Genomic DNA, 26331 nt, shown 5'->3' on the forward strand with positions numbered 1-26331 from the left:
AAAATTTGGGAGCTCCTGAGCTAGGCCTTACAGGAAGACCTCCCTTCCTGCTTGTGGGAAGGAGCCTTTTTCCCCAGCCACCAGCATTAGAAAGGTCCACCCCACATACAGTTAGTATTGTTGTATGCTTCAGTATTTTCTAGGTGCATCTTCACTTTTGTGAAGTCTAAAGTTTGATAGAGTCTGTCAGAAGAGGCAATGCAAAATAAGGCATTGAAATCAAAATTAAAAGTTTGAAACTTCCCCCTTTCTTGTGACTCTAGAGAGAATGGGGCCTGGTGACAATTATTTCCCCAAATCTCCCAACCATTGACAGCCCCTGAGGAAAGGTGATAATACATCCAGGATAGCCTGTGTCTTATGTCCTGGAATAATTGTTAATAACCGATCATTAAAAGTGTTAGGACTCAAAGGTGAATTTTATTGGGGTAATAAGCAGTGGCCACCCTGATGAAAGGCCCCTTCACCTCTGCTGAGACAGCAAGCCCCACAGAGGCTGCTGTTTCCCTGGGTGGAAAGCCCACGGCGGCCAGTGGAAGGGTTGCATCTGTCAGCCTGGAGCCTGGAAGATCCACTTGGATTCTGGGCTTCAAAGACTTAGTGGTGGATGGATCTGTGTGACTGCCAGCCCAGCTTCTACCATTGCATTGTCTTGTAGGAACATCAAGTTGAAGGCCAAGCCACTTCCATCCTTTGATGAGGGAAAATACATCAACACAGTGGTCCACTAAACTCCAGAAGTAGACAGCATACAGTGCCTGTGGGGGATTGCAGCCTAAATGGTTTTACTCCATAAGATGTGGAATGAAACATAAAGCAGACAGCTGATTGCTGTTAAATCCACATACACAAAACCAATCATTACGGTATCTTCTCAGCTACAGAACCGGAGAGGCTTTCCCTAGAATAGACTGGGTAGTAGACTTGGCTTTAGGGCGGAAGGAGGAAAGGAGGAGGAAGGAGAAGAGAAAAGTAGTGATAAAACTGATAGGTGGCTAGTTTTGAAATGCACCAAGTCTGTGCCATTTAATGGGGATTCTTTTTTCTTTTTATTCCGTGTCTTTGATATATGGAAAGAAATCTATGCTGGCACTGGCTCCATAGTCTCAGGTTTAAGAAGCCAATCACTGACCTGGGGAGGGAGTTACATAAATCACAGGCTTTCAGACAAAAGAACAACTTGGGGCAAGCTAGAGAGTTTGCAGGGCATTTTGGTGACATTTCTGCATGCCCTTTGTTTCCCCCTTTCAAGAAAAGCCCTTTCTTTCCTTGCCTTCTCACATAACAGCTTGGGATTCCTGACCCCCAACCCCCACCCCAGAAATGCATTTGAACTTGCTGGGTTTGTTAAGAGTCAGGGCATGAAGCATTTTTCCATGGTAGAAAAGTTCTGGCATTCCAAAGCAGAACTAATGTGGGATTTGGGAAGGCTGCCCTATTTGTGCACTTAATGAGGGCTCCCCAAAGGCAGCTGATCCACCGGTGTCATAGGAAACCGACGAGGCCAGGGAGGGCTGAGACTGTGTAAGCACCCAAGAGGGTAGTGAACACGGATTCCACACCTGTTCCCCACCGACTGGAGTCAGGATAGAAAGGAAGTGAAGTTGGGGACTTTCCGACAATGCCCATCTGGATCTCAGGACTGATTTCATCATTCAGTGTGTGACCAGTGTGTGAGTCAAGTCCCTGAACACTTGGAGATACAGGATGAGAGCAAGTTTCCCTTTGGGTGTACAAAATAGGGTCTTGGCTCTGATTAGATCCTTGAAGTTGACAAAAATTGTGGGGGACAACTATAGAGTCCCACAAGTCTGTGCTCTGAGTCTGACCTGCCACTGTTAGAAGATGCCAGGTCTTGGAGAAGTTTTCTAGTCATTTCTGAACTTTGGGTTTCTTCCCTGTGCAAGGGCATTGTAACACCTATTCCTTGGGTTAATTATAATAATAACAGCTACCCTTTGTGGAGGGGTTACTGTGTGCAGGGCATAAGCTTTATTAGCTCTTCAGTCCTCTGGACCCCGTGAGGTAGATTCTGTATTAGGGGCTGGCAAACCGCTCCCTGTGGGCCGATTCTTGCCCACTGCCCGTTTTTTACAAATACTGTTTTATTAGAAGACAGTCACGCCCATTTGCTCCCATAGAGTCTATGGCTGCTTTCATGCTACAACTGCAGGGCTGAGTAGCTGTAACAGAAGCTGTGTGTCCCAGAAACCCTGAAGTATTTACTATCTGGCCCCTTAGAGGAAAAAACTTGCCAACTCCTGCTTTAAATTATCCCAATTTAAAGATGAAGAAAATAAGCCATAAGCGTTTTAATAACAGCTCACACAGCTGGTAGCATATCAAACTGGAATTGGAACCCAGTTGGCCTGGTTCTAGCATGTGTGCTCTTCACCAGTGTCCCATACATCATATACATGAAGCACCTAGCACGGTGCCTGACACACGGGAGACAATGACAACATCAGTTTCATTAGCAATTCTTTGCATCCCCCCTCCCCAGAATTCCTTTTCCTTCTGCCTGAGGCTCCCACTAGTTCTATTTGCCTTTTCCTTCTCTTCTGCTAGACCTGTCTATACAACTAGGGAGACTTCTGAGCAGTTTCATACCTGTTATCTCAATCTGTCAAACAACTCTATGAGATTGATATTACTGTCCTCATTTATTTGTTTACTTATTTTAGATTTTATTTATTCATGAGAGACACACAGAGAGAGGTAGAGACACAGGCAGAGGGAGAAGAGGGAGAAGCGGGCTCCATGCAGGGAGCCCGATGGTGGGATTCCATCCCTGGACCCCAGGATCACGCCCTGAGCCGAAGGTAGATACTCAACCACTGAGCTACCCAGGTGCCCCTATTGTCTTCATTTAAAAGAAGAAATCACTCCCAACCTCTGAGCTCCCAGGAATTTTTTTTTTTATTCTTGTTTTTAAGTAGGCTCCTTGCCCAGTGCGGAGCCCAGTATGGGGCTCCAACTCCGATCCTGAGATCAAGACCAGAGCCGAGATTAAGAGCTGGACTCTTAACCTGAGCCCCCCAGGTGCTCCTGAGCTCCCAGGAATTTTTACATTCCATTTGGGAACCCTCAGAGTAAAAGTCACTGGGAGCTTTGAGAACATTTGTTTTATGCTGAAACTAACATTAAAGAAAACAGTCTCAGCTGTTACTCAAGAAAGGATTACCATCTAAGTGGGGTGAGAAAGTCAAAATATTGGAACAACAGCAAGCATTCAAACATTCTTTAGTACAGATTGTATTTAGGACAGGAAGATGGACCAGGGGTGTGGGGTGTGTGGACTATTTCCTGGAGGTGATCCAGTGTGAGGAGGCCTTGAACACGAAGCAGAATTAGAAAGAGGAAGCTTGGGACACCCATGTGTTTCAGTGGTTGAGTGTCTGCCTTCGGCTGAGGGCGTGATTCCAGGGTCCTGGGATCGAGTCCCACGTCATGCTCTCTGTATGATGCCTGCTTCTCCCTCTGCCTGTGTCTCTGCCTCTCTCTGTGTGTCTCTCATGAATAAATAAATAAAATCTTTTTAAAAAGAGAGAGAGAGAAAGGAGAAGCTCATATTGGGGCATTGGGGCATCATGGGACAGAACCACAGAAAGAAGACAAGGAAGTGGAAACATCCCAGAGGAACAAGACTAGCACATCCCTGGGAACTGTTGGAAGTCAGAAGGCTTGCTACGGCCTGGTATCTCCCACAGCCTATCTAGAACCTTTCACTGTATCCCCTGACCCCAGACCCTCACCCTTAGCCTCCTGGCTCCTGGCCGTTCCCCATGCCCTTGGTTTTAGCTTCCTGCCACTGTGAAACTGACACCCAGGGCCACTCCTCCAGCTCCCTTTCTTGGAATAATTTCCTTTGCCCTTGGGGCACTTTTACTTCTTTTCCTCAAGAAAACCCTCCAGGATCCTCCTCCTCTGCCAGCCCAGATGTGTGGCATCCCCACCAGATTTATGCTGGCCGCTCAGAACAGGACTGAATGATTTGTTCAGTCACCTTCTCAAAGCCATTCCCGGGTAGCTCAACCGGTTCCATTTGCTAAAAAATATATTTTTATATTCCCTCGCCCCAACTGGGCGAGGCTATTCTGGGGAGCAACAAAAAGCCTTATTCACCTAGTTGAGTCTTTCTTAACAAAAGAAGTCAAAAGTGCCTTTTGTGTTTTAAATGTGCTCTAAAATAATGCACAGAGTGCTCCAGCAGGTAAGAGCATGGCTGCTGAAATCAGGAGGTTGTAGGCTCAAAATCTAGTTCTGCCACTTGCTAGCTGTGTCATCCCAGGAAAATTGCTCATTTCAAGCTCTCCATTTGTAAAGTGTATCATAGCACCTACCAACGGGAAGTGCTCGATAAATGATTGTTATTATCAGCATCGTAGTAAGTATCATGGCAGAAAGTATCATTCCTAACTTCATGACATGACAGAAAGTACCACTGTTGAGATATTTCATTCAGATAGTTATGTATCCACATTTATCAGGAGACAGCTATTTACCAGATCCATGTCAGGTATAAATACAGGCTGTAGAAGTGATGTTTAGAAAAGAAAGCAACACACAGAGACACCTGGATGGCTCAGTCAGTTAAGCGTTTGACTCTTGATATCAGCTCAGGTCGTGATCTCAGGGTCGTGAGTTCAAGCCCCTCATTGGTTCCACGCTCAGCACAGAGTCTCCTTAAGATTCTCCCTCTCTCTCCCTCATTCCCCACCCCACCCCCTCTAAAATAAATAAATATTGAAAAAAAAAAAAAGAAAGCAACATACATCAATCGCTTTTTATAAGCTAGACACTCCTAGGTGTTTAGGGACATTATTTCATTTAATCTTGATAAGGGCTTTGCAAGCAGATACCATAATTGTAATTCTACAGATGAAAAACTGAGGTTCAGGGAGGTTGACTCCAAAGACCTGACCAGTGATTGAGTGTGGCACCAACTACCCTTAAATAGATCAAGATATTCTGAGATCGAGTCCCCACTACTGAGAGAGTCACATTTTACTCTCATGCTCATGCAGTAGAATGCCTTTGTTTATGAACATCTCTGGTTAAAAAAAAGTTCACGGAAAAGTGGTTGTGATTTCATCTTTATTGGTGAGGGTTCTTGTGCCTACCTTGGCATGCAAGTGATGAGCCTGGTGGGCTCTCTGACGAGTGGGGATTTTCTCCTCACCCAGGATATTGTCTCTCCTAACTCAGGACTAGAAGTAGAGATGGAGAAGGTGGCCGGTAAGGATCTCATATGGGACGCACCCAAGATAGACTTTGCAAGTTATTTTGTTTTTTAAACAAGTCTCAGTCATAAGCTTTTTGGATTGGTGCCTTTTGCCCGTAGCCATTGAAAGCCAAGTATGTCAAGGAAAAAAAAGGTCCTTCAGTTAGTTGAGGTTTTCTTCTGTTTCTACTTTGGTGGTTTGAAACTAATTACAGACTCTGGGTTGTGCCTACAAGTACAAAATGAAATGAGAGTTTGAGCCAATTACTTTAATAACGAAGAGAGGAAAATCCACTTTTCTTTCCATTATCTAAAGATTTCAGGCATATGTAAGTTTCTTTTAAATTGAATTATGTGAAAAGTTGGCCTCAAGCCTTCATTTCACTTTGCCTGCCTAGAAACCATCTGAGATTTTGTTTCAGAGAGGATATAGCATGCCTTAGACAGCTTCTACAGGACTAGAGGGGTTTGTCAGAATAATTGCAGGCTAAGAAATTTTGGCGTTGTTATGATAGAATATTTGTGTGTGCTCATGAGGAGGGTGGAGGGAGGTGGATTATGATGACTCTTCATTTAAATTTTTTTTAAAAGGCTAGAGTACCTAGAATAAATTTCAAGATGAAGAGTTTTCATTCATCTCATCTACTGGTTCACCTGCTTCCTGCTTCCTGTGGCCTACAGGGCCCACCTGGCCCAGCGCCCACCCCCTTTCTGACTCCATTATCTGCTCTTCTGCTCCTGGCCCAGGCCTCTCCACCTACCCTGACTTCTTTCTTTTCTTTGTGCGTACTCAACACCACTCCCACGCTCAGGGCTCTCACATTTTGGTTCCCTTGGTATGGAATTCTCTTTCTCTAGATATTTCCACAGTTCCCTCCCTCAATCCCTGTCCATCTCTGCTCATATATCACTTTAGCAGATATCATTTCAGATATTTTATCAGAGAGTTATCATTTCAGACATTTTATCAGAGAGACGCCATCGCTGGTCACTCACGCAGACCGCCTGCCCCACTCATCCTCCATCATCCCCGCCCAACTTGTCTCCTTCTTCTAGAACATAGAGCCACCTGACTTAATATACACCAATGTGTATGTATGTACATATACGTGTATTATTTTAACAAGCTTTATTTTTTAGAATAGTTTATTTATAGGATAATTGTGAGACTATAGTTTTCATAAACCCCATCCCAGTTTTCCTTAACATTGACATCTTTCCCTTATTGTTACCGTTTTGTATATGTTATGACGAGTGAGCCAGTATCGATACATTATTAGCTAACGTTCCTACTTTATCCAGATTCTCTAAGTTTTTACCTAATGTCCTTTTTCCGTTCCAGGATGTCATCCAGAATATCACATTACGTTCAGTCATCATGTCTCCTTAGGCTTCTCTGGTTTTTGATGACCTTGACTGTTTTGAGCAGTACTGGTCAGATACTGTGTAGAGCGCTCCTCAGTTGGAATTTGTCTGATATTTTTCTGGTGATTCAACCAGAGCTAAGATTTTGGGGGAAGAAGACTCTGGAGACAAAATGCCATTCTCTTCACATTATATCAAGATACGTAGTATCAACATGACTTATCATAGCTAGTATTGACCTTGATCATCCAGCTAAGATAATGTTTGTCAGCTTTTTCCACTGTAAAACGACTTTGTTTTTCCTCTTTCCCTGTACTCTTTGGAAGAAGTCACTATTATGTGCAGCCCACACATAAGGAAGTTATGCCGCACTTCCTCATGGGTGGAATATCTCTATAAATTTGGAATTCTGCATGAGACATTTGTCTCTCCTCATTCATTCATTCATTCATGCATTCCGTTTCTTTTCTTTTTTTATAAATTTATTTTGTACAGGTGTTCAGTTTGCCAACATATAGAGTAACACCCAGTGCTCATCCCGTCAAGTGCCCCCCTCAGTGCTCATCACCCAGTCACCCCCACCCCCTGCCCACCTCTCCTTCCACCACCCCTAATTCATTTCCCAGAGTTAGGAGTCTTTCATGTTCTGTCTCCCTTTCTGATATTTCCCACTCATTTTTTCTGCTTTCCCCTTTATTCCCTTTCACTATTTTTTTATATTCCCCAAATGAATGAGACCATATGTTTGTCCTTCTCCAATTGACTTATTTCACTCAGCATAATACCCTCCAGTTCCATCCATGTCGAAGCAAATGGTGGGTATTTGTCGTTTCTAATGGCTAATATTCCATTGTATACATAGACCACATCTTCTTTATCCATTCATATTTCGACGGACACCGAGGCTCCTTCCACAGTTTGGCTATTGTGAACATTGCTGCTTTAAACATCGGGGTGCAGGTGTCCTGGCGTGCATTCCGTTTCTTTAGATCAGTGTGAACTCATAGATATTTATGTGATATTTTGGATTATAATTCAGTACTACTTTATTTTGTTCCTCAGCTATTCTGGTTTTGGCCAGTAGAACTCCTCAATTGGATCCTTTATCTCTGAAATAACTCCAAATTGTGTGTGTTCTTTTTTATTAATTCCTTACTTTCTGACACTACAAGACCCTCCAAGCTCATTTCGTCTGTTTCCTCCCCCAGTACTAGAATCAGGTACTTCTCCAAGGAACCCTGATTCTATCTATTGGAGAATGATCACAGAAACCCACAGATCTGGGTACCAGGTGTGCTCATTGCTACTGAGCTGTTGTTGCTTCAGCCCTCCCCGCTGATACCTATGTGTGTACTAATCTGTGTGTATACCCATATCTATAAATATTAATATATATGCAATCATCTCTGTCTACATGAAGCTAAGCATTAGCTGATTTTATCTCCAAGAGTAATCTCTTACCACACAGATCATCCCAGCTTCCCTCTCTTGCTTATCTATAAACTCCTACTCAAATAGTGAGAAACCTGCTTCCTACCATCCATCCTACATTTCCTTAATTGTAATTGTCCTATTCTAGGACACAAGTGTAGAAATACCAGCATTGCTCACTCACACCCCTCTGGGCTACCGCCTTATCAAATGAAGTACAGTGCTAAGGTAGTCTCTTTTGCCTTCAGTTTTACAAACTCTTCACATTTCCCCAGAGCTACTTAGGGCAGCACCTTTATCTCTTACAACCTTAAGTGAGATTGTTTCATACAGTTGTAATACAGTTGGATTGCTTGTCATATATAGCGTGTTCTGTTATAGGTTACATATTGCATGATTCCAATTATGTAACATTACAGAAAAGGCAAAATCATTGGGGTAGTAAAAAGATCAGAGGTTACCAATGGACCCAGGAGAGTGGGGGAAAGGATAAAATTGGTGAGGCACAGGGATTTCTAGGGGAGGGGGTGAAAATATCATGCTATCGTCATTGTGTATACATGACTTTATGCATTTGTTAAAAACCATTGAACAATATAGTGCACAGAGTGAACTTTAAGATGCACATTTTATCAACTGCTTTTTCTGCATCTATTAATATGATTTGGATTCTTTAACCTGTGGTTGTAGTGAATTACATTATTGATTTTGAATGTTGAACCATCCTTGCATACCTGGAAAAATCCCACTTAGCTGTGATGTGTTGTTCTTTTTATATGTAGTTGGATTTGATTTGCTGATATTATGTTGTTGATTTTTGCATCTATATTCGTAGAGACATTGGTTTTTGATTTTCCTTTCTTATAAGGTCTTCATCTAGTTTGGGTACTAGAATAATGCTGATCTCAAAATGAGTTAGGATGTCTGTCTGTCTGTCTATCTCTCTCTCTCTTCCATTTTCTTGGGGGAGATAGTAAAGAACTGGTATAATTTTTTTCCTTAAATGTTTGGTAGAATTCATTGTGAAAACTTCTGAGCCTAGTGCTTTGTTTTTTGGAAGGTAATTAATTATGAATTCAATTTCTTTAATAGATATAGGTCTCTTCAGATTATCTCTTTCTCCTTGTGTGAATTTTGATAGTTTGCATCTTTTAAAGAAATAATTCACTTCATCTAAATTATCAAATTTGCGGGCACAGAGTTGCTCATAGGATTCTTACATTATCTGATTAGTGTCTATAAGCTCAGTAGTGATGACCTCTCTTTAATTTCTGATACTAGTAATTTGTGCCTTTTCTCTTTTTATCTTGGTCAGTCTGGCTAAAGGTTTATCAGTTTTATTGGTCTTTTTAAAGAACCAGCTTTTGGTTTCATTCATTTTCTCTATTATTTTCCAGTATTCAATTTAATTGATTACTGCTTTTTATTATTTCTTTTTATCTTTTTATTTTTTCTTCTTGCTTCTTTTTCTTGGCTTTTTCTGCTTACTTTGGGCTTCAACTGCCCCTCAGTCTTTGAGCTTTCCTTGGGAGCCTCTCCTTTAGATAGTCTGTGTCTTGTAGTTCTGTTAGCTATACTATATTATCCTGGAGCCCTGTTGGTTTGGTTTTAAGGTGTGGGGAAGGGAAAGCACTCTATAATCTTGTGATTAAATCTTAGATTTATTGAGCCTTTGTCCCTGGGCTGTGTCCCTTCACAAATGAATGTTTCTTGCCTTTTTGCCTCTCTCTTGGGTGAAACAGGAAGGCTAGAGGGAGCTAGAGGTGGGAAGATGTCCTTCTTCCAGGTGGGACAAAACTCTGGTAAAGTCTTCTCCTTATGAGTAGGTCATCGTGTATAGCAAACTCTGGCATATTTCACAGCATTTAGTCTTCTTCTCCCACTGCTGGAGCCAAGAGGGGATCATTCTTACCTCTTCGTGGTGAGAACCCCATAGGTTCCTGGTGGTAAAACCCATGCCAGTGTGGGTCTCCCATTAAGACTGTAGCCCCTGAGTTTCTCAGTCTCATGCTAGTCCCTAGCACTTCAAAATTATAACTGAATTGCCCCTACCAGTTTGTTACTCTAGTGGCTTCTGCTCTAGATAAGATCTCAACTGTGACTGTCTGGATTCTCTTGTCTCCAGATTTCAGGGTGGTGGCTTCCCCTGCAACCTCAGTTCTCCAGTTGATACAAGAAAGATCAGTGATTTTCAGTTTTTTAGCTTTTTTCTTGTTGTAAGGAAGGGAGTAAGGACCTCTAAGGCTTTTATATGCTCGAGCTATAACCAGAAATCCCTCTATAAAATCGACCCTCGAACAACACAGGTCTTAACTGTGTAGGTCCAGTTATGTATGGAGTTTTTTTTTTTTTCGATGAATACAGTACAGTAATATAAATGTATTTTCTTTTTATGATTTTCTTAATTAGCATTTTCTTCTATTATTGTAAGAACATAGTATATAACACATAAACAAAATACATGTCGGCAGCTCGGGTGGCTCAGCAGTTTAGCGCCACCTTCAGCCCAGGGCCTGATCCCGCCAGGATCGAGTCCCACGTCAGGATCCCTGCATGGAGCCTGCTTCTCCCTCTGCCTGTGTCTCTGCCTCTCTCTCTGTGTGTGTCTCTCATGAATTTAAAAAAAAAAAAAAAAAAAAAAACATGTAAATCGAATCTGTATGTTGTCAGTAAGGCTTTCAGTCAACAGTAGGCTATTAGTAGTTAAGTTTTTGGGGGAGTCAAAGGTTAAGTGCAGGTTTTCAACTGTGTGGGACGTTGGCACCTCTCACTCCTGCCTGCCATGTTCAAGGGCCGACTGTGGATCTCCGTAATATATGACTTTCCATGCCAGGATGTAAACTTACAGAAAATAGAGGCTACACTTCTTTGACTCACTGCTGTATCTTCAGTAGCTAGAATAAGTACCCTCCCTGCTCAGAGTAGGTGCTTAATAAATAGTTGTTAAATTAATTAATCAGTCAATATTCCCTAAGCACTTCAATGTACCAGGCACTGTGCCCAGTGAGGAGATACAACATTGAAAACAAAAACACCATGTGTCTGTAGATCCAGTGGTGGTAGGGGGTGTGGTGGACAGACACCTAAAATGGAAAAAACAACTCTCTGTGGTTTAGAGGATAGAGAGGCGTTGAAGCATAGAAGACACATACTGGAATTGGCCTGGGCAAGAGAAAGGTAAAACATTTCCAGAAGAGGAAAGCATCACCTGAGTCGAGTTGTAGAGAATGAGTGGGGGCTTGCCTATGTGAGCGAGCACAATCCTGGCAGTGGAGAAAGGTCCATGGCAGACAACACGTGAAGTGATTTTTCTCACCTCACCTCTTCTAACCATCCGTCCTCCACACAAGGCAGGGACTGTTAACGCACCTCACCGGTCAGAAAGTCTAAGTGACTTGACAAATGTCACCCGGGCTGAGTGATGGAGCTAGTCCGTTTGGGTCCAGAGTTCATTTTCTTTCTGCTACGAAGATGACTAAGGCACGAGTCAGAGTCTGGCCGGAGGAGCCAAACACAGACACAGACCTTTATGGTATCAGGGCTTCCTTAGAATGTGCTTTATTGTTGTTTTTCTTTAAGCCTTCAGCCCTCAAAGTGGTAAGCTGAAAATCAGGGCCGCTTTGCAAATGCCCACAAACCACTGGGGGGAGTTTTGTCAAAGAAGGCGGGAAAGAAAAATAAATGTGGGCTTCTGCTCTTTAAACCTCAGCCCAGTGAGCCCGGCTTCCCGGAATACTTCAGGCCGCTTCAAAGGCCTATTGTGGAAAGTCTCCAGATGTGCGTGGAAAACCTCACTGGGGAGCTTCCCAGTGAAGAGGCCTTTTAAGCCTGAACCGAGATGAAGGAAGCTGATGTGATGAGTCCTACCAGGTGGCCCATTTTCTGAAGGAGCCCAGATGCCACCACAACCTTAGGAAGGCAGGCTAGGGCGGGGGTGGGTGGGATTAGCCAGTTCAGATTCTTTTGCCAAAGGCCATCTTCTTAGATTGCAGAAAGCAGTGGTGTCTCTCTCTCTCTCTCTCTCTCTCTCTCTCTCTCTCTTTTCTGTAGTGAAAGGCGGAGGGCATTCACCAAATGATTTATCTACCTGTAAATTGTTAGTGATGTCCTGTGAGGGCTGGAAGGGGTTTCAGGAGTGGAAAAAAGCTGAGGCCCTGGGCGATCTGTGCCAGTTTCTGCAGTGATGCCACTGAGGGCTCTGACGGCAGCACCCCCTGGGCTGTCTGTCCTTCTGCTCTGCCCTGCATCTCTGGTCAAGCTGTCCACCCAGTACCTTCTATCTGTCCCCGGTTTGAGACCCTGTCTTCCTTTGGCTGGGCACTTCGAAGTCAGAGCGACCCAGTTTAAATCCTGGCTCTCCTGGGGCTCACCGTCAGCCCCCCGGAGCGTCAGTCCCCTCCTCTGTAACACCGGGGTGATGGGGTGATGGGGTGATCGCAGCTGCTGCAGCCCCCTCCGGCTGGGAGGAGGAAGTGGACGACTGAGTTGACTCACAAAGCTCGCCCAGTGCCTGGCGCAGGGGAAGGATTGGGTCTGCTTTCATCGCCTTCCTCTTCGATCCAGGCCCGATCCAGGCCCACGTTCGGGAAGGCAGGGGCGGTCCCGCTTGGCTTTGAGTGTTCCTTCTGTGCTCTCCGAATCCTCTCCCCACCGTGGCCATATGCGCTTGGCTAAGTATTTTGAGATCACAGTGTATTTGAGGGAAAGTCCTTTTGGCTACAGCTAAAATTAGGCCTCTCTCTTGCTCCTCTGTTTACCAACCCCCCCTTCCTATTTTAACTAATTAGAAGCATTGACGCTAAGAAACACTTGCGAGAAGTTGGGAGAACAGCTGGGTTCTGGAGACCAGCAGCTGCTCCCTCCGGCACACAGGCGAGGAGAGAAGGATCCCGAGCGGGGAGGTGGGAAGGGTGCCGTGGAGAAGGTGACGGAATGCCGGGGTCCATCTGCAGCTCGGCAGAGGGAGCGGGAGCAGGGGTCTTACCTGGGGGTCCTCCACGTGCTGCTGAGAGGAGCAGGAACGAGCGAGAGCTGGGGACAAGGGGAAGGAGAGGGGAGGGAAGGAAGCACCGAGAAGCCCAGCTAGTCAGTTAGTTATGTAACGGGGTACCTGATGCAAACCCCTGTTACTCCCACCTGGACTCCTGCCCCGTTCTCCCAGCTGGGCACCTACTGCAGGCTGCCTCCCCACTGCAACCAGGGAGGGCTCTGGAAAAGGTCAGTCTCACCCCTCTAAGACCCCTGCAGTGCGTTTCTACCATCAAATTTAAGAAAGATTCTAGAAGGGATCATCTGGCCCCTGAGTGGCTGGCTGTGCCCTCTCCACCCCTGCAATTGCCAAAGTTCAGCCTCACTCTTTTCCTTCGTTCCCTTCCTCACCAGGTCTTCCTTCGCTGGAGCCAGATTGCCTGAGCTTTATCTAGATTTCTCTACCCTCTCACTTTGTGATGGGCATGCTCTTTCAGTTCTCTGAGCTTTATTTTCTGAAAAATGAGGACAATAATGATAAGCTGCTTCACAGAGGTGTTGTGAGGGTTAAATGAATAAATAGTTATTAGATGTTTACAATAACAACTGGCACATGGAAACTATTCGGTAAGCAATAAGTACCTATTGCTTTTATCATCTCTATTATTGTGATTATTTCTTTTATTCCCTGGAATAAAAGCTGATGCTGCCCCTCCCCCTCACACACACAAATTTTTCTTGACCTAGGTCTTGCTCTTCCTTCAGCTATGAGCTTGAATGCCACTTCCAGGGAGAAGGATCCCCTGACGCCTCCCCCCACCCCCCATCGAAGCTCGTGTTCCTCACACAACATGATGGAGCCCCTTGTCTTTCTGCTTCATAGCATTTACTGTGATGCGTGATTACAGACATTTGGTGGAATATTTGTTTACCGTCTGTCTCTCCTACAAGGCTCTAAATTTCCCAAGGGCGAGGACCATGCTGATTTTGTTCACCAGTGACTGCCAGAGCCTAAAATAGTGATCGGCATATGGTAGATGTTCAATAAACACATATAGGGGGAGGAGGGAAGGAGAAAAGAAGAGAGGGAGGGTGGAAGAAAGACAGGGGGACAAGATAGGATCTTGGACAAAAGGAAAAAATACTTCCAAAGCCCCCTCTACTTGGTATCTAGTTGTCTCTCGCTCCTTACGCTATGAAGGGTGTGTAAAGTCCTTTCTTTCCTCCAGCCCCCTCTATCCACACTTCTCCCCCTATCCCCACCCACTCCCTTAGGACCCTGCTCTAGGCTTCCCCATCTTCTAGCTAGTGGATATGATAAACATGCTTGTACTATGCTATTTCGTTAATCCTTTCTTGCCAGACATAACAAATGTGTACACATTCATCTTCTGGACGTACTGCCTTCATTAAACTGTCTCGTAGGATGAAAACTCCAGGTAGTGAGTCAGAGAAATAGGCAAGCTTTCTGGTGTCACCCTTCACCGAGGACTTTCTTCTTTAGGACCCTTCCCTCAACCCCAAGGAACTTTTCAAATATATCATGGCAGATGCTGGGGATCAGGAAACTTTCCCTCTGACCTTATCTTTGCCTGTTCTCTGCCAAGACTCGTGTTAAACTCTAAACCATTCCGTGGCTGGTTGTGATGTCAGAGCACCTCTGCCCCTACTGTACCACCTTACCATGAAATTCATGCAGCTTCCCTCCTGGATGTTGGCTTTGAGCATGAGGACTAACCTCACGGTGACCCACCTCTCAGAGGAGACCTGGGAACTCTCATCTCACAATGATGCACCACCCAGAAAGGTTGCCCTGGGACATCATTTTATTTTTAGGGGCAAAATACAAAAATATATTTTAAAGGATAAAAAAAAAGAGGACATGATACAGCATGACATCTAGAAGGTTTTACAAAGGATTACAGGCTTGTTTAACGAATGGGCTTAAAGAGGTGTGCTGAAGGGATGCTGACTCCATCGTGCTTTAGCAAAATATATATTTTCTTTGTTTAAATTCTTCGTATTGAATTCTTCATTTTAATGAACTTATAAACAAACATGCTCCCATTTCAAAATAAAAATGACATCCCAGGTCACAGAGGTGTTTGTAGAGTTGCATTTATCTAGCAACTTAGAAACATGCCAAAAACAAAATAGATGCTCCAAGGAGTATGCTGGGATCTTTTATATCTAGATCTTAAGGACTGTGTGACCCTAAAGCTAATCCTAAATCTGTGCCTTAGTATAAGGAGTTTCTGGCCCTCGACAGGTCCAGAAACTATCAGCTCTCAAATAGCAGTCCCTAAGAGGAGAGTCTTTCCTTCCTGGGAATGGTAATTCCATAAGGAGGAATGTTGAGGTGCCCTGAATCTCGAAGCTTCACTGAGACCCAGGTTCTTCACACCTGGCAGAGAACTTCCAGAGCTGCTCTGGAGGAAAGAAGAGCCCAGCTCATTCTGACAGCTTCTTCCAATATCACCTTTCTCACCTTCCTTTCTGAAGAGCAAGGCTCTTCTTCCCTCCAGGAAGACTCATGGAGAAAATGTTATTTTACACTGACCATTCCTTTGCCTGTCTGTTCACCATTCCTTTGCCTGTCTGTTCACTCAGCAAATATCTTTTTGGGTCAACACCACCATCATGTTAAGCCAGGCACTTCAGTACGAACTGTAGACACAGCCCCTACCCTCATGGAGCTGATGGTCCAACGGCAAAGACAAACACATGCACATATAAGTAATATACTTGTTATTGGGGCTTAAATGAGCAGCAGATGCAATGAGAGTGTTTGGGTGGGATTGGAAATCTGCAAAATGTGACTTCTAATTCCTACCTTGTAGAGTGGTTAAACCAGTAGCTTAGGAGGGGTGGGAGATACATCAAGAAGGAAAGGTTTGCCCTAGAGGGGAGATTTTACTACTCATCTATTGTTCATGTATATGATAATAAAAAAAGAGATGGATTTTTAAAATATTTTATTTATTTATTGATGAGAGGCACAGAGAGAGGCAGAGACATAGGCAGGGGGCCTGATGTGGGACTCAACCCAGAACCCCGGGATCACGTCCTCAGTCAGAGGCAGATGCTCAACCATTGAGCCGCTCAGGTACCCCAGAGATGGATCTTTTAACTGGTTTTATTTTTATATTTTAATTATCTAGAGACAGTGCACCGCCCCCCCATTGCCTGCACCCAAGGTAGCTCCCACTACCTTGCCCTTTGGTAGCCACTGAGTTAAGTGAATGGATTCTACTGCCTGGGTTTGAATCCTGCACCTACTACCATTTATTAGCTGGGTGATCTTGGGCAAATTATTTCTCTTCTGTTCACCTTTCTTTCCTTGCCCCGTAAGATAGAGTCAATAATGATAATACTTATCTTTCGGGGTTGCTGCATATATTACTGAGAATAAAGCACATATACTTTTGACAGATGCCAAGCACATAGGGTACCCAAGAATGTTAGCCACTGTTACTAGTGAGTGCTTCATGGGTGGTGATTTTTTTTTTTAAGATTTTATTTATTCATGAGAGAAACAGAGAGAGAAGCAGGCTCCATGCAGGGAGCCCGATGTGGGACTCCAGCCCGGGACCCCAGCATCATGTCCAGGGCCAAAGGCAGGTACTCAACTGCTGAGCCACCCAGGTGTTATTTCCGTCTCCACTTCTTCCACAAAGGTGAAAGTAAAACCTGCTCCCTCAAGAGGAACCTGATAAAGATGAGGGTACAGGAGATAGAAGTTTCTTTCCAATTTCTGATTTAAGAGGATCTCTCCCTCTATGTTCCAGCCTTAAAAAGCTGCTGACCACCCCACCCCCACCCCCTGCCCCTTGAACTGCCTGCCCAAATCTTGCACACGTTCTCTTCTGGCTGGAGCACCCCCCACCCCATTCCAGGTTTATAGGATTCCAGGCCATAGTTTACTGTTCCACGATGTCTGTGCATAAAGGCCCTACCTTTGCCAATGGCCTCATGTCGTGGGTCTTGACACCTATATTCTTAACCTTCCATCTCTCCCTCACCACCCTAAGGAAACTGGGAGAGAGGCCTTGGTGGAAAAGTCTGGGCCCAGGCACTGTGTTGTGTGTCCAGAGGCTGTATTTAAAACTCCCAGATTGTCCCCGGGGGCTTCTGCTACTTTAAAAAGAAAAAAAAAAAAAAAAAGTGCCTTCACATCTCAGGTGTAAGTGCCAGATCTTGTAGCACTTACAAGGACAAATCCATTTCTTAACTGAATAATAGAGCTTAAAACGCACATGACTGGCTGATGTAAGCTTTGGCCAGGTCTGTGAGGAATTTTGCAACATTATTTCTCTTGATGTTCTTTTCTTGTAGCTGTTGTTCTCCGAGCAGGAGGCCAGGCTGAGGCTCTGCTTCTCCCTCATCCAGTGACCCCGAAAGAGCCATTTCAGGTCTAAGCAAACACCTCTCAGTACCTCCCAGTTCTCTCTGTCTGTAGCTAAGGTCAGGGAGAGATACCTAAGCCCAGAAATCTTTTTTTTTTTTAAAGATTTTATTTATTTATTTATGAAAGACACAGAGAGAGAGAGACATAGGCAGAGGGAGAAGCAGGCTCCCTGTGAAGAGCCTGATGCGGGACTCAATCCCCGCACCCCAGGATCATGACCTGAGCCAAAGGCAGACACTCAACCACTGAGCCACCCAGGCATCCCCTACATCCAGAAATCTAAGAGTGCTTCAGTATGTCCGACAGCTCTTTCTCCCTCATACCCCCATCAGATCCATCACCGAGCTCGAGCACCTGTCATTTCTGTGTACCTCTCCCTCTTTACCAGCACCACCCTAATTCCCCGCCCCTTCGACCTCTGCACCTGCCTCCTGCCAGACCAAATGCATCAAGGCAGCCAGGTGGTGGCCCATCTAGCCTCCCAGTACCCTAGGAAAGGAGACTGTGAGGTCCCCTGTGTGGCCTCAGCCTCCCTCTGGGTCCCGTCTCACCCACATTTGCCCTCGCTCCATCTGCTCCAACCACGCTGGCCTTCTCATCCCTCACGTGTGTCACTTCCCTTCCTTGTATGTGGTTCTGTCCTCTGCTGGCTGCATGCCAATGTCTGCACATCCTTTTAATGTCAGCTAAGCCATAACATACAAAACGCATGTGTGTACACATCACGCATGTTACACATACATGTATGTCATACATAACAGGAATGCCGAGACACACCCCGATACCCTGAAGCAGTCCCTGGAGCAGTCCCTGGAGTCCCTTTTCTGACAGAAAAGGGATTTAGAGACAACTGTCTGGACCACCCTTACCTCACTGCTCTTCCTCATGCTTCTGAGCAGAGGGGGCCACAGGAGGAGGCTGTGCACAAGATAATTTCTTGTTCTCCACTTGCCTCTGACCTGATGTATTATTTCTCTGTTATCTCAGATTAATTTCACTTTTTCAAATAAACTAGCAAAGATTTCTTGCCTAAACTATCAAACACAACCTCACCTGCCTGTCTGGCCATATCCAGAAACATTCATTCAAATAATTTTTGTTCTTTGGGGTTTCACTTTCCTGGGCACAGAGACTAGTCAGGAAGGAATAAGGTCAGAAACAGAGGCAGGAGACACAGGGAGGGGGGTGGGGAGAGAGAGAGAAAAAACCTCCTAGAGCAATTTGAGGACATTCACAAAAAGAGATCTGCTCCCTCCCCTACCAGCACTGAATACACGTTCCTGGTCCCCTTGAGAATCGCCCTTCCAGCCCTCACTTACCAGCCCTCATGAGTAAGGCTTAGGCCACCTTCGTTCCTTAGCCATCATCTCTCTGGTCTCCAGTAAATGCAACCCAGTCCCCCACTTTTCCCCAGCCCCCTTCAGCTCCTGAGAAAGATCTGCAGCCTGGGAATCAAAAGTCCCGAGTTCTAGGTCAAGGTTTGGCATCCACTGATTTTGTGATCTTCCCTGGGTAGTGTCCGTTTCCTCCTCTGAGGGCATTGTCAGCACCATGGCATTTCACCACTGAATCCACCATGCACAGAGGTAACCAAAGTTTGTGAGCACCTGCTTTATGCAAAGCACCATGATAGGATTAATGATCCCTTGTCCATTTACCATCCCTGCCACGCAGGCAGTACTCCCACTTAAGAGAAGGGAGAATACCACATAGGAAAATTAAGAAACCTACTCAGGGCACAGGCTGGGAAGAAAAGAGGCAGGTTTCCAACCCAGGTCCATGGCTTTCCAGAGCTCATGGGCCATTACACTAAGGTGAGACCAAAGTATACTGTAGAGAATCAAGATGATAGAGAATCAAGATGACTTCTTACAGGGATGCCTGAGTGGCTCAGTGGTTGACCATCTGCCTTTGGCTCAGGGCGTGATCCCGGGGTCCTGGGATCAAGTCCCACATCGAGCTCTCTGCAGGGAGCCTGCTTGTCCCTTTGCCTACGTCTCTGCCTCTCTGTGCGTCTCTTATGAATAAATAAATAAAATCTTTAAAATAAAAAGAATTTTAAAAGATGACTTCCTACAAAACAAGAAATAGAGCTCATCCTGCATTCCCGTTCCCGCATTATGCAGAAGATAGGATGCCTTTCTTGGATTTTTTCTTCCATGCACACCTCTGCTCAGGAGCTGGGAAGAGGGAAAGCACACATTGGGACTTGAGGTATAAATCTATAAAAGCAGGAATCCCAGGACCCAGAGGAAGAGAAGGAAAGGGGAGAGGGAAAGCTCTGTGGGGCCTGCAGGTGTGGGAGCACACCTAGCCCAAGTCTTTTCATCCGCAACGAGCAGTCTGATGGCCAGAGAGCTATAGAGCTTATCCGAGTTAACACTATTCGCAGATGGAGAGAAGGATCTAGAACCCAGGTCTCCCAACTCCACAGAATCACCCAAATCTAATAAGCCTCCTCCTCCATTCCAAAAGAAGAACCTCCGAAACCTTAATTTTGTACCCATCTAAAAGTCGCACAGAGCAATGCTAAAGGTAACAGACGCTGCAAAAAACGTTCTCACAGCAACTCCCAGCTGAACACACAAAGGAGGAGGTCCCAGGGAACAGTGTAAGGATTGTCTAAGGGGATCTATGCTGGTGAGATTACAAAAATCATAATATACGAATAAATGAACATATGGAAGAAATCAGCAAAGCCCTCTCCTTCTTCCCATATGTAAACTCGGCCTTCGCCTAAAGTCATTAAGCAAACACAGATGCGGCCGACCCAGGCACCAGATGGCAAACGAGAGTTGGGATAAGTGGGAAAGAAAGCTTTCAGTGTTTATTCAAAGAAGGGGAAGAAGCCACGATCCAAAATGCCGCAGTTTCCACAAAATGGTCACCTGGGGTCACCAAGGCCCAAAGGTGACCAAAACAAAACAAAACACAGAAAAAACCCTGGTGTAATCATGATTGGGAAGCTGTGGGAAAACCACTGCTAACTTCGGTGAATGGAATATAGTGTCAGAAAAAAAAAAGTGATAATGCTGCAAAACAAAGAAGGAGCAGAAGGGGACAGGGAAATGGAAGGAATTGCCTTTGGCGGAGCATTTACGAGTACCAGGAGCTTGGGCTCACTTAATCCCCACGACTCCCCTCTCAGGTATTGGCCAAATATTATAAATGAGGAGATTTCATAAATGGGCCCAGAGAGATGAGGCTCTCGGGTCACATCGCAGGAATTCCAGCCTTGCTGTTTCCAGAGCTTCCTGGGCACTGCCCCTGGCTCCGCAGCTCGGATTTCTCATCTCTTATCCTGTTGTCAGACCGTGTAATATTTGACACAGAAAACATGGTCCTTGAAAGATTCCATTCAGCCCATCATCGCCGAGCGGCCAGCCCCTGGGAGCACACATGGCCTCTGTCCATGTGGCACGCACAGGGGAGGTCATATGGCACCATCTCCCCCATCGGCCCACACCACTAGCCATGGGTAAGGTGACCTGGTCAGGTGCTGCTTTAAGGAGAGGCCAGAGCAGACGTAGAGTGAGGAACAGAGCGTGCCTGAGAACTTGGCTCCACTTTAATTTCAGAAAAGACACTCTGTGCTTTCCTCATCTTAGCCCACTTCACCTCTTAGCTTGTACATCCAGGATGAGCTTCTGTTGTGAAAATACCCAAAGGCATCTATGCTTTTCAGTGTGTATGAATGTATATATACATGGAGAATATAGATAGAGGATTCTATCTGTAGGGGTCGAGAATTCCAATAATGCAACTATTCGTTTGCTTGTGGATGCAACAGTAGGGTGGAAAATGCTTTCAAGCTAGACAGACGTGTCTCCTGACTCCACCACTAAACCCGTTGTCTTGGACAAGCTGCAGTACCGCTTTGAGTTTCCGTTTCCTGGCCCATCAGACAGAGTTAACATGCATTCTGAAGGGCTGGGTGTATTTTCCTCCTGCCCCCTCTTCTCTCATTCCACATGGCCAGGGTCCATATGACCATTTTATTTTTCTAATTTTTTCTCCATTATTTTTATCTTACCACATCCCCATCCAGGATGGATCCAGCCTTCCTAAAGGCCACTGAGCACTGTAAGAAGATGCTGTACAACCACAAAGCAGGCTTGTGTTATTGTATATTGTCCCCAGACTGCCTCCCTCACCTGGTGTGTAGTTGGGTGTGTAGTTGGCCAGGGAGAGGCTCCAGTAGGTGCCTGGAGGAGAGATGGAAGATATGGGTTCCCTCCTTGCTGGGTTGCCGCAGGTTAGCTGATCCATCCACCATGGGCCACCATCCCTACAGGTGACCTCTCCCTCCCGCATTCCCTCTGGATGTTGGGAGTCTCTCACTCTCCTTGCTCCTTTGGGCCAAGAGGCAGTAGGGGCTCCCCACTGTTGCTAGTCATAGGGTACTGTTTCTTTTCCTAAACCTTCTTTTAAATAAACTCAGTATTGAGTTTTGCCTCAATTGCCCAACATGAGAGTCCATCTATTTCCTGATGGGAAGCTAACTTGTCAGCTCAATTGCCTGTTTTCTATAATAACTTCATCAAACCTCCCGGATTCCCAGCCACATCTTTCCTCTCACATTCAGACATAGGACCTCCTTATTCTCAGCTGCCACCTACCTTAAAGAGACAACAGAAGCCATTAGAAAGACACCTGCCATTAAATCTTACATCCAATGGCATGCCACAGTTGGTTCACACCTGGCAGGAGAGCTGACTGCGCAGGTCTCTTCCCGAGTGCGCTCTGTGTTCACTGATATCACATTAGTAAATGGAAGGTGGCCACAGCAGGCTTTACACTAGCAGAATTGGCCAATGGTACAAAGTAGGGCTTTTTAATTTTGTTTTGATTTTAGGTTTTTTTGGTAGAGCCAGTTGTTAACATTTATCAGCACATCACTGCTCATATCCAGATTCAGACTTTTTCTCCTTCACATTTATTGTAATGGAAGAGATTATAAAGGAAGAGCCTGTTTGTCGGAGGCTCCTCCATTCCCACCCCCCTTCTGACAGCCCACTGAATCCGTTATCCTCTCACTCCTCTCTATTAGCTAGCTCCTTCTCGGCAGCATTGGAATGTGCTCTAGACTTGTGCTGTCCCATACAGCCGCCACCAATCGAATGTGGTTACTGAACACTTCAATGTGGCTAGTGCGGTTTGAAATGTAGAGAATTACACACCAGATTTCAAAGAGTCACTATGAATAAAAGGACATAAAATATCTACTAATTGTATTGATTACTTGTGAAATGATGATATTTATAATAAGGTATAATAAGTTAAATAAAAGATAATAAAATTACTCATTTCTTTTCACTTTTTAAAGTGACCCCTAGAAAATTTTAAATTACATAACTCACATTATTTCTTTTGGACAGTGCTACTACACACGCTCTCATCTTAAACAAAATCCTCTCTCCTGTGTGTCAGCCCCATCCAATTCTTACCTTCTCACAATCAAAAGTATTTTAAAAGATGGCTATCTCCGTTGTCCTGATTTTCTCACCAGCACCCTCTGCCTCCTTAACCAAGGATGATCAGCTCTTTACTTCCACAATTCCAGCCAAAATTGTACTAGCCTCAGTCAGTAATGCTATCCTAGACCATTGCTCAGCACAAAGGGCTTTTCAGTCCTTACCCTGCTTTACCTTTAGCAACATTTTGCAACAAGGAACACTCCCTGTATTGACACATTCTTCCATTGATGGCACAGTCTGTGATTTTCCTCCTGCTGTTCTGAACACTGCTTTCCAAATTCATTTGCCAGCTCCCCTCTGTCCTCTGCACAACACTGTATGTTGGTCTTCTAGATAATTCTATCCATCTCATCCACTTCTAAGGACTCATTTACTATCTGTAGCCCACAGCTCAGCAGCTGTCCATATAACATGTCCACTTAAAGGGCTCTTAGGTATCTGGATTGAAGCGTGTTCAGGTGAATTCATCATCTACACCTTTGCCTACAAAACTGGCCCCGGCCTATTCGTGGCACAGTCTATAAATGGCACCACATCTACTCACTCTCCTCTGCCAGAACCTCAAGGACATTGTGAACCCACACTCTCCTTCCCTTCCACTTCAGTCTCTCATGGTCACTTTCTAAACTACTTCTCATGTCTCTTGAATTCTTACACTTGGCTTTAATTCCACACTCACCACCCTAGTCTGGGTTATCATCACCTCTCACCTGGCTGGTTTGCTTGCCACCATTTTTACCTTCTCTAATGCATTGTCCACATATGAGCCAAGGTGATCTTTTACAAACGAATAGGATTGCTCTTGCTTAAAACCCTCCAATGGCTTTCTCTTCACTTTGGCATAATGATTTACAAGACCAGTCAAATTCTGACTCCTGTCTTCATTTGTAACTTTGGCTCTGGTCACTCTTTCTGTTCATTCTATCTACTCTTGGACTTCTTTTAGTCCTTTGAATACACCATAATATTTCAATGTCAAGTATGCATTCTGTGCAGCCTAAATGCCTCTTCATCAACTTTATTTATGGGGCCAACTCCTTTTACACTGCCAGGTCATTCCCTAACTCCCAGACTAGCTTTATCTCCCTCTGGCCCTCTCCTCTAGCATCTGCATTCCTCTAGGAGACCCTAAGCTCCATGAGGTCCAGGGATCAGAGCTGCCCAGCTCACTGTTGTGTCCACAGTGCCTACCTAGCACAATGCTTGGGGTATACAGCAGGTATTCAGTCACCATTTGTTAGACCACAAAACCAACATCTGGCTCAGACTTGCCATTTTGGAGAAAATGAAACTGGGATCCAATGAAAGGAAACAACTTGTTCAGAATTAGAGTTTAGACCAAGGTTAATGCAGGACCAGAGCCTCCTGATTTCTGGATCAGTTCTCTTTCCAGTACATCATGTGCCTGTCCATGATTTAGTAAGCAGAGGGAAGTGGACTGAATTCCCCATGTCCGTGAAAACCACAGCAAGCCCATTTTCGTAAACACAGCTGACACAGTTGTTGTTTTCTTTGTTTGTTTTAGGTAAAAGGCCTAGAAGTCCAATCTAAAAAAAGAAAAAAAAAAAAAAACAACTTCCATGTTTCTAAACCTAGAAGCTCCTAAACTTTTATTCCCCACAGCCCCCGTTCTGTTCATTATTCATCTTCTTTCCTCTCATGAACCAGAGGCATCAGCTGGTACTCAGTGTTGGATGGTTTCTTCATTCCGTGCTCTTTATCATTCCCAGGCAGCATGTCACATGTAACAGAAGATTCGGAAGGACTATCTTTAAATAGTAGCACTCAAGAACATATCATAGGATCCTGTGTAGTGCTAGGGCTGAGATGAGTGTAATAATTATACAAGTAACCCCAGTTTTTACTAATTGTACTAATTGTACTAATTTAAATGCTGTACATGCATTTTATTTTTATCTTAGTAACTTTGTGAGTAATTCTATGATTTCTGTTTTTGCAGATGAGTAAACTGAGGCACAAAGAGGTTAGTAAATTGGCCAAGCCATTCAGTTAGAAGAGCCAACGTTCCAAACTAGTCGGTCCAGAGCCTATGAACTTAGCTGTGACATCTGACAGTTGAAGAATATGTTGAACTGACAGGAAACACCAAGTTTCACTGAGGGAGATCCCAAAGTTGCTTTTTACAGATTCCTGACTTCTGATCCATTGGTTATTTCATCAATCCATCTACTCATTCATTTTGTTCATTCTCTCAGCATGCATTTAGTGAAAAGTCACATTATATCAGTTACTGGGAATACTGGCAAAAGTTGATGGTCTCTATCCTCTTAGATCTCATAGTCTAGTTGGGGAGACATATAAGAAAAGAGGTGTTTGTCCTAATGTGTGCTCAGCGCTAAGAAAGGAGGAAACCATGGGGCTCTGGAAATAAAGAAAAGCTTATAAGCCAAACTGGAAGGACAGCACAGTAAAGTATCCAAGATTTGCATTCCACTCCTTTCCCTCTCTCTGACTTCGGTCTCCTCTCTCCCCTCCTGTCTTCCCAGTTTCCCTCCAGCCCTTCTCCTGCTTTGGTCCTCTGGTGCCCTCCTTGGCCTGCCCAACTCTGGCTTTTGTTTCAAGCTCCCTCCTGTCTTTTCCCTGCTGAAGTTGGTTTGAAATGAATTCTGGCTTTTCCAGAAGGACTCCTATACTGCAAAGAGTCAGTGGCCAGCCCCAACAGCTAAACCAGTGTGTCCAGAATCCACCCTTTAATATGACTTTGGCCTAGGAGACTTGGAGATCCAACACAGGGAGCTTTAGAGCGTATGGAGGGATGGGTGGGTGGATAGATAGTCTATGTATTAGATAATTTGGTTATTTACCAACCTAACCTAAACACAGAGAAATTAGCCCTAGCAGCTACCCAACATTCCTTGCACCTCAGTCATTGTGTGCTATATTAATACTGTCATGTTTTGATTTTCTTGCTGCTAGTTATGGTTCCTGATCTGTTGGCCAGAGAATCTTGTCTGTATAGAATTAACTTTGAGGCAGGTAATATAAGTTTCTAAGGTCTTCAAACTCTTGAAAACTTTCCAGATGTTGTGCTTTCTTGAGTGGCAATCACCCATTGGCCTCCTTTGTCCTAAAGGAGATTTCTCTCTTCCAGCCATAAATGAAGCATATACTGGCCAAATGATTTCTGTGAATTAGAGGTACCAATTAAATTTTACTAAGAGAGTATTTGTGATGATTCTTGTTGGTCAATGTGTTTGATATAATAAATGGTGGATTATACCCTAGCTACCAAAGAAATTAGAGCCAGAAGGGGTCTGTGCACAGATTGAAAGAAAAAGGAAAGGCTTGAGAATCTTGATACTACCATGAGGTGAAGAAGGACCTTTGGTAGGAATGATGGGATAAAGGAGAGAATTAGACTGATGGGCAGTTGAAGCCAGAAAGTGGCTATTAGAGCATTGGGATATACATAAATGTACCAGTACCAGTTGGTGATG

General features: G+C 44.6%; 1 protein-coding gene and 1 long non-coding RNA gene across 27 annotated transcripts in view; one reads left to right on the forward strand and one right to left on the reverse strand.

Moving 5' to 3' along the window:
- Positions 1-22960, reverse strand: part of LOC144310694 (uncharacterized) — a 40622-nt gene extending 17662 nt beyond the window's left edge. The window contains exon 1 of the long non-coding RNA XR_013376359.1: positions 22844-22960. This is a non-coding gene — a long non-coding RNA (uncharacterized LOC144310694). The remainder of the gene's footprint in view (positions 1-22843) is intronic.
- FGGY (FGGY carbohydrate kinase domain containing) overlaps positions 1-26331 on the forward strand; it is a 413890-nt gene that overhangs the window by 370881 nt on the left and 16678 nt on the right. The window lies entirely within an intron of this gene.

The sequence above is a fragment of the Canis aureus genome, chromosome 3, assembly GCF_053574225.1.
Source record: "Canis aureus isolate CA01 chromosome 3, VMU_Caureus_v.1.0, whole genome shotgun sequence".
Classification (NCBI taxonomy): Eukaryota; Metazoa; Chordata; class Mammalia; order Carnivora; family Canidae; genus Canis; species Canis aureus.